The sequence below is a fragment of the Colossoma macropomum genome, unplaced genomic scaffold (assembly GCF_904425465.1).
Source record: "Colossoma macropomum unplaced genomic scaffold, Colossoma_macropomum, whole genome shotgun sequence".
In the NCBI taxonomy this organism is placed as follows: Eukaryota; Metazoa; Chordata; class Actinopteri; order Characiformes; family Serrasalmidae; genus Colossoma; species Colossoma macropomum.
This window is the reverse complement of record NW_023494804.1, coordinates 25,032,328-25,042,800: the sequence shown is the minus strand read 5'-3', so window position 1 is coordinate 25,042,800 and position 10,473 is coordinate 25,032,328. Positions and strand designations below refer to the sequence as shown.

Here is a 10,473-nt window from a genome sequence, read left to right as displayed (position 1 = left end):
AAGGCAACGACTGTTTCTAAGAAGCCCCAGCTACCAAAGTCCATCTCCAGGTGGGTTAGGAGGTCCACTTTGTCCAAAGCTGCAGCATTACAGACACATATGTCTCAGAGAAGATGTGCTGGGTTCTTTAGAGCTCCTCCAAAGGGTCAACTTGAATGAATTGCGAAACATCAGTGAAACTTGTGACACCTGTGGAGTTACCAGACTTGGACGGAATGAGAACGTGGCATCTTCTACCTCCCTGGACACCTGAAGCTTTTAACAACATCTCCTAAATGATACTTTTATCATTTCTAAAGCATTTTCTTCAATAAAGATTCTTCAAAGCACTCACTGTTTTCACATGTAATTTATTTTCTGAACAGAACATTAGGAAGCATTTCAGAGATATTAGCATGATTTAGCAGAGAATCAACACAAACCTAAGAGTGTTTATGCACAGGGATGCGTGTTGTACCTGTATTGTTACAGTTTTATGCTTTTTGTGTGAGATATTTATGTCTAAAAACTTTAAGCAAGATTTCTTTGCTTTTTCCTTTAAGCCAAAGTGAGTCCTAAATGTGTAGACTGTAAAAAAACAACTTAAAGTAAGTAAACTTACTGCAATACAGTTTTGAGTTCACTGAACTGAAGTTACCAGAACACAAATCTGTCTTATGCTCTTATTTGAAATTCAGTGAACTCAACATTTCATTGTAGCAAGATGACTGTTTACACTGTCTAAAACATCATCTTTGAATGGCAGCAACAAATAGTGAGGTAAGAAATAGTGAGGGTTAGGGATACACAGTGAATGGCTGGTCTTTCATCTAATGTTTATACCTGCAGTGGATTGTGTAAGTATTTAAGGCTCCCCAAGCTTTATGGTCTGAGGGAGACCATCTCTGTTTATGTGGTAGTTGATGAGGAGCGGTGGATGGATTGATTTTGATCCTAACATCTAATTATCACTACTGTTTTCTTTCAGCAACATGAATGTCTGTATTTTATAAAACAGAATGTGCCTTTAATGCTGAAAATGAGAAAACATATTGTGGCTTATAAAAATATGTGATAGGAATGTCCCATCTGCCCACATACTGTATAATGGCAGATCATTTGGAGTCATTTTAATCATTTAAACGTTTTAAATATTGAAATAAAAATTTTACTTGGCAGTTTATTTGGTACTAATGCAAGATCTCTTAAATCTAATTTTCTGAATTTCACGATAAAATACTTTTAATCATATCACTATCTGCATGACTGGAATGATAGCCTTGGTATTGCTGCACTGTTTGGAAAATGCTGGCTCAGAGCTACAGCTCCACCTGCTGTACAACGCTTATTCCTTCTGTGACCCCTCCAGATACAATAAAAACCTAACTAGTAAAGCAATGCTTGATATACTTTCCCTCAAGACTTGCTTATGAATGATGAATAAACAAAAGCACAATAGTTCCTTTAAACATGTGATACATACAGTAGTTTGTAAAATACATGGGATACTTTGTGACCAAAATACAGAACCTCCTTATTCCAAACGTCCAGTGTACTGGATATTTTTCCCAGCTATTCTAGGTCTATTGAAGCAGCTATGTCACCACACTCACTGCTGTGTGTGTTTTGAAATTCTTTCGTATATTGCTCTTTACAGAGCCCTGCTGGTGACATACCATATATATATACATATACACACACACACACACACACACACACACACACACACATATATATAAAATTGAATTAAAGAAGAGCTACAGATCCCTGATGTCACCAGCAGGGATCTGTAGCTCTTCTTTAATTCAAAGCCTGTGATGTTAGTGAAGCCTGTTACTCGTCTGGCACAGCCAATCGGATTTTAAGAACAGGCCCAGTTTTGTAATACACTGTAAATTGGGGGCATCGCTGTCTTCAAATTGAACAGCCAGACATAGTGGTGGACTTCATCAATATTTTATCGAAAATATGAAGCCAAGCTGGAACTTATGAAATGCTCCCGGTGTTGGAAGCAATCCTGGGTTACAGGTCCGCACATTTTTTAGCTATGGTGCCCTTGATGGCCGAGTCTGTCAATGAGAAAACAACTGCAGGTGAACAACTGCCACCAAAATCATTTTGATACTGAAAATTAAATCAGGGGTCAGGTTTTACATGTTCAGTAACTTTGATCATCAATATACAGAGGGTTCGCAAAATGAATGACTGCAGTCAAAGGACAATGCTGCTGTTTTTCTTCAGCATCTGCCCATTGGCTTCTGTTGTCAACTGTTGGAGAAAATATAGGTTAATGCAACAAATTTGCCTTTTGGTAATCGACTGTACAATAAAACTGCTAACAATACAGACACAGAAGACGGTCATTAGGTTGAAAAAGTCTGTAGCGTTCCTGTAGTTTTCTCTTTATGTCTGTTCGCCTGTCCATTTCTCAGCCATCAGTTTAACAATAAATCAATAAATACACTGACCAAATATTCTGAGACATTCCTGTTTTGGCATACTATTGAAAAAATTGTTCCATCATGTATTGAGATTGAACAGTACAGTTAATGCTGCCATCTCGCCCAACAGCAATGGGATTTACTATTTCTTTGCACAACAACTTACTCAGCCACTGAGCAGACGAAGCAAGTTCTTTAAGAAGGAGATTCCATGCCCACGTTCCATAACTCACCTTCCATTTCCCCCTTGTTATTCACTACGACCACTCCGAAATAACAGACAAAGTGTCTTCTGACTAAAATCCACCCTGAATGACTTTATATGTTATCCATTAAATTATGTAGAATTAAAAAAAAAATGGTGGAAAAAATTGGTGGAAAAAACTGGTGGAGTTCCCCTTTAATTACTGGCTGATATGAAAAGCTATATGCTGCTTTACTGTTCTCCATTGACACACTCAGACTCTACACAGGATTGTGTGCAGAATCAGAGAAAGCTTCAGTTTTTCTTTGTCCAGTGTAAAAATATGAGCAAAACAAGTGTTCTGTGTCTGCTAGCATAAGTGCTAATAGAGTTCGCTTCTTAACTACACACTTAAAAAAGATGCTTCTTCAAGGGTTCTTCAGCAAAGGGAGTGGTTCTATTTGGAATCATGAGTTTTATATCATACCATCTGCATGTTTAAATGGTTCTTTGCGTGGTGAAGTGGTTCTTCAGATTGATGGAGAATGTGCTGTATGCGGTTCTACATAGCATCAAAAAGGGTCCTGCTATTGTTACGATGTCAAGCTTGTCACAATAGAAGAATACTTTTTGGTGCTATATAGAACCATTTTCAAAAAGGATGCAAATGGTTCTATGTAGAGCTTATGGTTTGAAATAGGACCTGGAAACATACAGGTACGTTTTCTTTGCTTTTTTGGTGAAAAACGTTTTTGGATGCACTGAAAATTGTTTTACATAAAAGAATTTTGCTGAATAATTTTATATTTGTCCTGTGTATATCACATTATTTTTGTTTGGGAAAATTACTCATATGCAGAATACACATTATACACACCTACACATTATACCCAAACACACATTAAATCAGTAAACACCCACTACGCAGAGGCCTTTCTTTTTTATCCACTTCTTAAATACCATTTGTTTGTGTGTTTCCAGCAATTCAGCTATCAAGGACGTAACACATCATTTAGAGCAATTATGCTTTCAGCTCTTTAAGCCCCAGTCAGGAGTTACTGGCACAGCGCAGTGGGAACAGGACCACACCGCCTGTCAAAAATTCAGGAACACCTACCTCTTTAGTATGTTTTCTTTGTCACTTTGCAATAACGTAACATATTAAATAGAAATCTGTTTAGATCTTGTCATTTTCAATGGAAAATGGCATGAGCACTGCTTTGGCAAGAATTACACAATCCATGCATTTTATCCCCTTGTTAAATGCCAACACTCATCAGCACTCAAACCTTTCAGCTGTTTGAACCACGTTTGGAGTGAAAGAGTTTTATTATGTGCTTTTAGATACCAAATGAACCCATATATCAAACTGTCAGCCATCACTTTCATGAAAGTATGAAAAATAGTGATGCTGCTGTCAGAAGTAATTTATTGATGATGTTTATTTAATTTACTGATATTTCATTTCACAAAAATCAAAGTGGTTCTCAACGGTGCCATTCATTTGTTGCTCACTTGGCTTTTTTAACACTGTCCACATTTGAGCACTACTTTATTTTATGTAATATGAAATATTAGTAAACTACCTTTGACAGCAGCTCTTTTTTATGACAGACAACATTGTCTGCCATTGGAGCTTTGTAGTTTGGTGTGTGGATTATTTCAGTACCAGAATGTCCAGAAGATCCAACATTTAGTAGACAGAGTATAAACCTTTTTATCTCCCAACAGCAGAATTTATGTCCTCCAGCAGGTTGGATTACTGCAGTGGACTGTTAACTGGTCCAAAAAAGACTGTTAGACAGCTACAGCTACAAATTCTGCAGCTAGAATGTTCACAAAGACAAACAGAACTGAGCACATTACCCTGATATTAAGGTCCCTACACTGGCTGCCAGTCAATTACAGCATTTGTTTTTATTGCCACTTGTTTATAAGTCACTCACTGGCTTACGACCAAAATACATCCCTGGTTTAATTGAATAATACAAACCTATCAGGCCTCTCAGATCACTTCAGACTGGCCAGCTAAAGATGGTTCTTTAAGGGTTCTTTAGTAAAGACAATGGTTCTATATAGAACCATGAACACTTAAAGAACCATTCGCATGCTTAAATGGTTCTTTGCATGGTGAAATCGTTCTTCAGATTGATGGAGAATGTGTTGTATGTGAAAGGGGTTCTACATAGCACCAAAAAGCGTTATATTATTGCTATGATTTCAAGCTTGTAACAATAGAAGAACCCTTTTTTGGTGCTACAAAGAACCATTTTCAAAGAGCTTCTATATAGAACTATTTACAACACACTCTCCATCAATCTAAAGAACAATTTGACAATGCAAAGAACCCTTTAGGCATGCAAATTGTTCTTTGAGTGTTCATGGTTCTATAGAACCATTGTCTTTACTAAAGAATCCTTGAAGAACTTTTTTTAGAGTGAAGAGTGTAGAATTAGAACCTACTCTCTCTCTCTCTCTCTCTCTCTATATATATATACATATATATATATATATATATATATATATATATATATATATATATATATATATATATATATATGTGTGTGTGTGTGTATAAAAGAAGAATGTAAGTAGTCCTCAAACATTTGCCAGGTAGAGTAACTCTCCATTCACTAACTCGAGAGTGTTTTAGTGCTCAGATGCGGAGTGTTATTGGAAAGCCTCTCTGGAGTTGTATCTTGCTAGCTGCAGAGGATAAAGACTGGCTTGTTACACTATACTATATGTTACATTATAACACTATAGAACTATTACTATCACTATAAAACACTGTTCCTGTGACTAAAACACTCTTTCCCAAGACACTCAAAACCTTTAACACAGCCTACACATGGTATAAACACCCTGAACTCAGACAGCCTTTACACAAATCATTCAACGCAACATTCCCACAGAATTACACAGTAACTTCATCAGCATTTAAACAAAGTCACTAATCACTGTCAATTAGCCATATGCCAAAAGCAACCCACATCATATTCATTCATTTTTACTCAGCACTGATCATTATTCTAGTGTAGTTATGTTCATTAGCATGTTCTAATCATGGTGCTAATGTCCAACATCATAATTATCCATCTGAGAAAATATGGTATGTATTAAGGCTTTTTTGTAAATGCTGTTTACTTTGCTTTGACAACACCATCAAAGCTCTGCTACAGCAAAGAACTGCTCAGGTTAATATACATAAAAGTCTTTAATTCCTCAATAAACAGTAAAACTAAAAATTGAAGTGTGTTTAACACAGGGGTGCCTAAACATTATGTCTTGGGCTCACAGGCCATGCTTTGGACAGCCCTGGTTTAACATATGGAAGAGCTGATGTGAGTTTCTTGGCCATGTTTTCATGTCACTTTTTATGATCTTAACTTGTCCTCTACATTTTCTTAACCAAGTTAAATGTCCTCATTTGCATCATTCATTTATTTGTCCAATCACTCATCCATTCATTCAGGTAAAAAGCCAGTTGTGACTGAGCTATAATTTACATCAGGACCTTGTGCATTAGCACACTGAATCATCAGAGGCAGTAAGTGAACAAAGTACTGGTTGTATTATCCTTCATACAGCCTATTGCTGCCGTTTCTCTCGTTCCTTTACCATCTAATTTATGTAAGACAGCCAAATACGGGTCAAATGGAAAAGTGTGTGAATAAACATATAAAGAGGTCATACATCTCTGTGTTTCTGTTATCACATGTATTAGAGTCGTTAGCAGTCAGTTCTCTTCTTTCTCTTCGTCTCTTTCTGTCCCTGCGTGGTGACGTCACGGCCAGACACGCTGGTGTTTTTTTCCTCTTTTATTTTTTTTAATGCGGCTCTGTGAAAAGCCGCTTTTAGCAACAGCTAACGTCCGCGAGAGAGGTCGAAAATGATGAATATAATAACACGGCGGACCTAAAATGTAACTGTATCGAGTCCAGTCATTCCGAGCATTTTATTTTGATGACCGAGAATCAGGGTAACGTTATTTAAGAAAATGAATAGTCTCGTTGGCTAAGCTAACAGTAAGAGCAAAGGCTAACGCTAATATTAACATTAACGTTAACAATATGAATTAAAGCAAGTGCTAACGCTAATAATAACAATAACACTGGCATATCTTAAGGTTAACATTAAGGGTTAAGGCTGATATAACTATGAAGGGTTAATGCTAACGCTAACTGGCGTGTTTAGCTTCCCTTGCTAACGCGTTTCATAGAAACCCAGCAACAACGAATCGGGCTGTGAACTCCAACTTGTGCTCTGACAGCAGCTTGCTGGACACATATCTACAGAAAAGACACGAATGATGCTGTAAGAGGTGAGCGAAATACTTAGTCTATGTCAGTAAGCTTTAGTTTTTTTTGTATTGCATATGCTTCGAAAATGAACACACGTGTGTGTCCTGAACACTGGACGAAGCTGAAGTTGGCTTCCTATTCGCCAGTTTCTGGTTCCACCTTAAATGGTGCAGCACTTAGTTCTGGCGCCTGAGGCTTCAGAGTGTAACTGCTGCACCATTTAAGGTGGAACTGGAAAACTGGGGTAAGAAGTTGACTTCAGTTTAAAGAACGATGTCAGGTTAGGTAGACTTTTCTGCAGGAAGTAACATGAACGTTAAGCTGCAGCTGCAGTGCTGAGTTTGATCTGAGTTTTTCGCTAAACTTGGCGCGAATCGGATGTAATATTGGGACTGGATGTAATACTTTGGTAAGTCTTGTCTAGTCGTTTGTTTTGTCCGTGGCTCAATTTTATTATTATTTGCTTGCACATGTTAACTAGCTGCCTTCGCCTTTATGGCAAAAACGTTAGCATGGTGTGCTGTGAACAGCTTGAAGTATGAATCGTGCTTTGGCTTCTCCCTTTGCTCCCTTTTTGCTCTTCTTTTGTCCTGTCAGAAAGTTAGAATTAAATCATAATAAGGATACCGTGGCGATGTATTTCATTAAGGGCATTGTAGTGTAAGTTTTAACTTGTATCTTGGATCTGGGGGCTACTAATTCTGCAATGAATTAACACAGAGGCTGCTTATGAATGGTGGTTTTGCTTTCCTGGCATTGGCATAAGGTCAAAAAAGGGTATTAAGAGTTACAATTAACCTATATGTGCCATACTTATATAATCCACATAAGGGTGATGTAGGTAACCCCACTAGTTTTACAGTGAATTAACACAGAGGTCGCTTGTATGTGCTAATGACATTTGGCACATTGCTTAACATGTGCAGTGTGTGATTTTATTCGGTTTCATAGAAAGATTTGTATAATTTGTCTAAAGCCCAGGCTACTGGCCACAGTGTGTTGGCGTTGCTGTGTTGGACAGGTGGTGCCACTGACAGGTGTCCAGACTCAGGATTTGGCGGAGGCTGACTGACCACTGCTGTGTTGTGATAATCCTGTACAGACTCTTTGTGTTTTGACCTTTGAAGTAAAATTCTGTTTCCTTTGTTGGTTTTATGACAACTTTGACATTAAAACCTACACCAGGTTAGTAGTGGTATTGATATGATTCAATATTTTAATGTTTTCCAAATATATCATAGTATCATGGTATCAGATGATATTTAGGTTTGCTTTAATGAAGTTAATAAATCTGTACCTCTTGAGTACTGGTAAAGAAGAATGTCAGACAAACCGGATATGGCTTGTTTTGATTGGACTGTTTGCTGTGCCAAAAAAAACTTTATATTGTGTATTTTTAACGAAGTTGCAACTGAGACACTGGCATTTTATGTAGTATATCGTTTTCATGGCTCTAATGTGTATGTTTGTGTGGACAGGGTGTTTCTGGAGGCAGTAAAATTTACTTTCGATCTGTTATTTGTAAGGTTGTGATTGGGTCCATCCCTCCTGGAAACGGGACTACATTGTGTGTGCAAATAAAGACGCTGTGATGGTTTGGATGCCTTTAAAGCTCTGTTTAATTTCACCTACTTTTTTTATGTGCCTTACATAAGCATTGAGATTGCACAAGCCATTAGAAATTCTGTTGATTCTTTCAAACTGAAACATAGACTTTTTTGCTGAGTTCAGTGGGCAATGGAGTAGGAGGCCATGCTAAGTATATGGCAATCAATACTGTCAGGAGCTGATGCAAATTAATTACTTATGTGAGTTGCTGATGTTTGTTTTTTTAGCTCAGACTAAAAGCTCCAGGTTGTCAATGAAGTAGGCTTCATGATTGGGCTGCATAGCCTAAAGCCGAAGCTTTTCTTTGGGTGCTGTTTTGCCATGAATGGATTTAAAAAAAAAAACAAAAAAACACGAAAGAAACGCTTTAGACCAAAGCTAAAAATCGCAAAGCTATTTTATGTTGAACTTTTGGTGAGGAAGCTTTTTCGGGCATTAAACATTTTGGACATCTGATTCCCATCACCGCCACTGTAAACAATTCTGACTTTGTAAGTTTCTATTGAAAGGCACCTTTCAAATCAGCCCACTCTTAATGACTTTGTTTACATCTGAGTCGTTGAATTAAGGGGAAAGTTTAAAATATCAGTGGAATTCCCCTTTACGATTGCATTCATGCCTTTTAATGTATGCCTAGTCCTAGAACATTGTGAACAAAGCTGATTTCAACTCTTGGCACTAGTGCTCCATCTCTTGTGACTTCTCTACACATGCTTAGCCTGTTTGGTATGTTCATATTACCATCACAGTGGAATTTCTGACCTCCCAGGTCACAATGACTTAGAGATTAGTCTGCCACATCTGATAAGCAGGAGGAAAAGTTCTCCAGAGTCATTTTCTTAAATAGGTCCTGGAAACTGTCTCCTTTAATCTGTATGAAATGCTTTTTGCCTTCCTCTCTATTTGCAGTGATGGGCTGAGCATATCTGTGGTAGTGCCCTCCACATAGTGATTAAAAAACAAATCACACTGCAAACAAGAACACAGCGTTCAAAAGAGATAGCAAACAAACATAAGCATATCTGTGGTTCTTTTAAGCGGATTTCTGATTCCTGTTCTTTCAAGCTGAATTTATGCAGATACAAATACATAAATGCACGCAAATATTGGAATTGTGACTGTGTCTACCTGGATTAGCAGTAAGGAGAAATATAGGATTTATTTCTATAGGCTTACCAATGCATAAAAATTAATCAAATACAAACGCTTTATCACAAATATCAGTTCTGTCCAATCCAAACATCTGTTCAGTGCTGATCATTTTTGAAGCAAATGTCTACCGTTACTCATGAGTCACATTTTTCATTAATTTGTTACATCAAAACAATATCCTTGACCATTCAGCCACACATTTAACTATCCATATAGGTGGTTAATATGCACCCAAAATGGCTGCCAAAGTTTCATGTTCAATAATAAGGGTCTTTATTCTTGTACTGTTTACTAATAGATTCATCATCATTATTACTTCATAAACTTCCTATTATTGTTGTTCTAATTGTCTTCAAAGGCTCATGCCTTTTTCCCCCTGAGGCTTACTTGTGCTGTTTGTACAGGTTTAAGCTGTTGTGTTTTTACATGACTATTTTCCAAGCTCTTTATCCCTTAGAATTAAACAGGCTGTTTTTGTTACTGTGCCTTTGAGACTGTTAAATGTAAATGACCTCTCTTCTGATTGTGTGCCCTGTATTGTGCCTCAATCACAAAGCAGTTTGGGTTAAAACACTTGTTGTAACATCAGTGTGAATTTGTGAGAATAAACTGCTGCAGATTGAATAGATGGATATATGTAGATATGTTGGTTGACATATCTAAAATTATGACTTTAGAATAAACTCTTTGTAGCTTAGTTTAAATATATGAACTGTAGGGTCTGGGGAGTGCATGGTACATTTTGAAACTTTTGAAGCTGCTTTTGATGTTTTTTTTGGTTAAAATTGAATCTGAAGAAACAAAA

The 10,473-nt window shown here is 37.2% G+C and overlaps 1 protein-coding gene across 8 annotated transcripts in view; it reads left to right on the top strand.

The window, feature by feature from the left end:
- The first annotated feature begins 6,403 nt into the window (after nucleotides 1-6,403).
- ppip5k2 (diphosphoinositol pentakisphosphate kinase 2) overlaps nucleotides 6,404-10,473 on the top strand; it is a 38,862-nt gene continuing 34,792 nt past the window's right edge. For 5 of the 8 annotated variants that reach the window (XM_036595612.1, XM_036595611.1, XM_036595610.1 and 2 more), the window contains exon 1: nucleotides 6,405-6,928. The gene's annotated coding sequence lies outside the window, so the exon portion shown is untranslated. Of the gene's footprint in view, nucleotides 6,929-7,046; nucleotides 7,318-10,473 lie in introns of those variants that run through there. The other 3 variants (XM_036595606.1, XM_036595613.1, XM_036595607.1) reach the window with 2 other exon arrangements.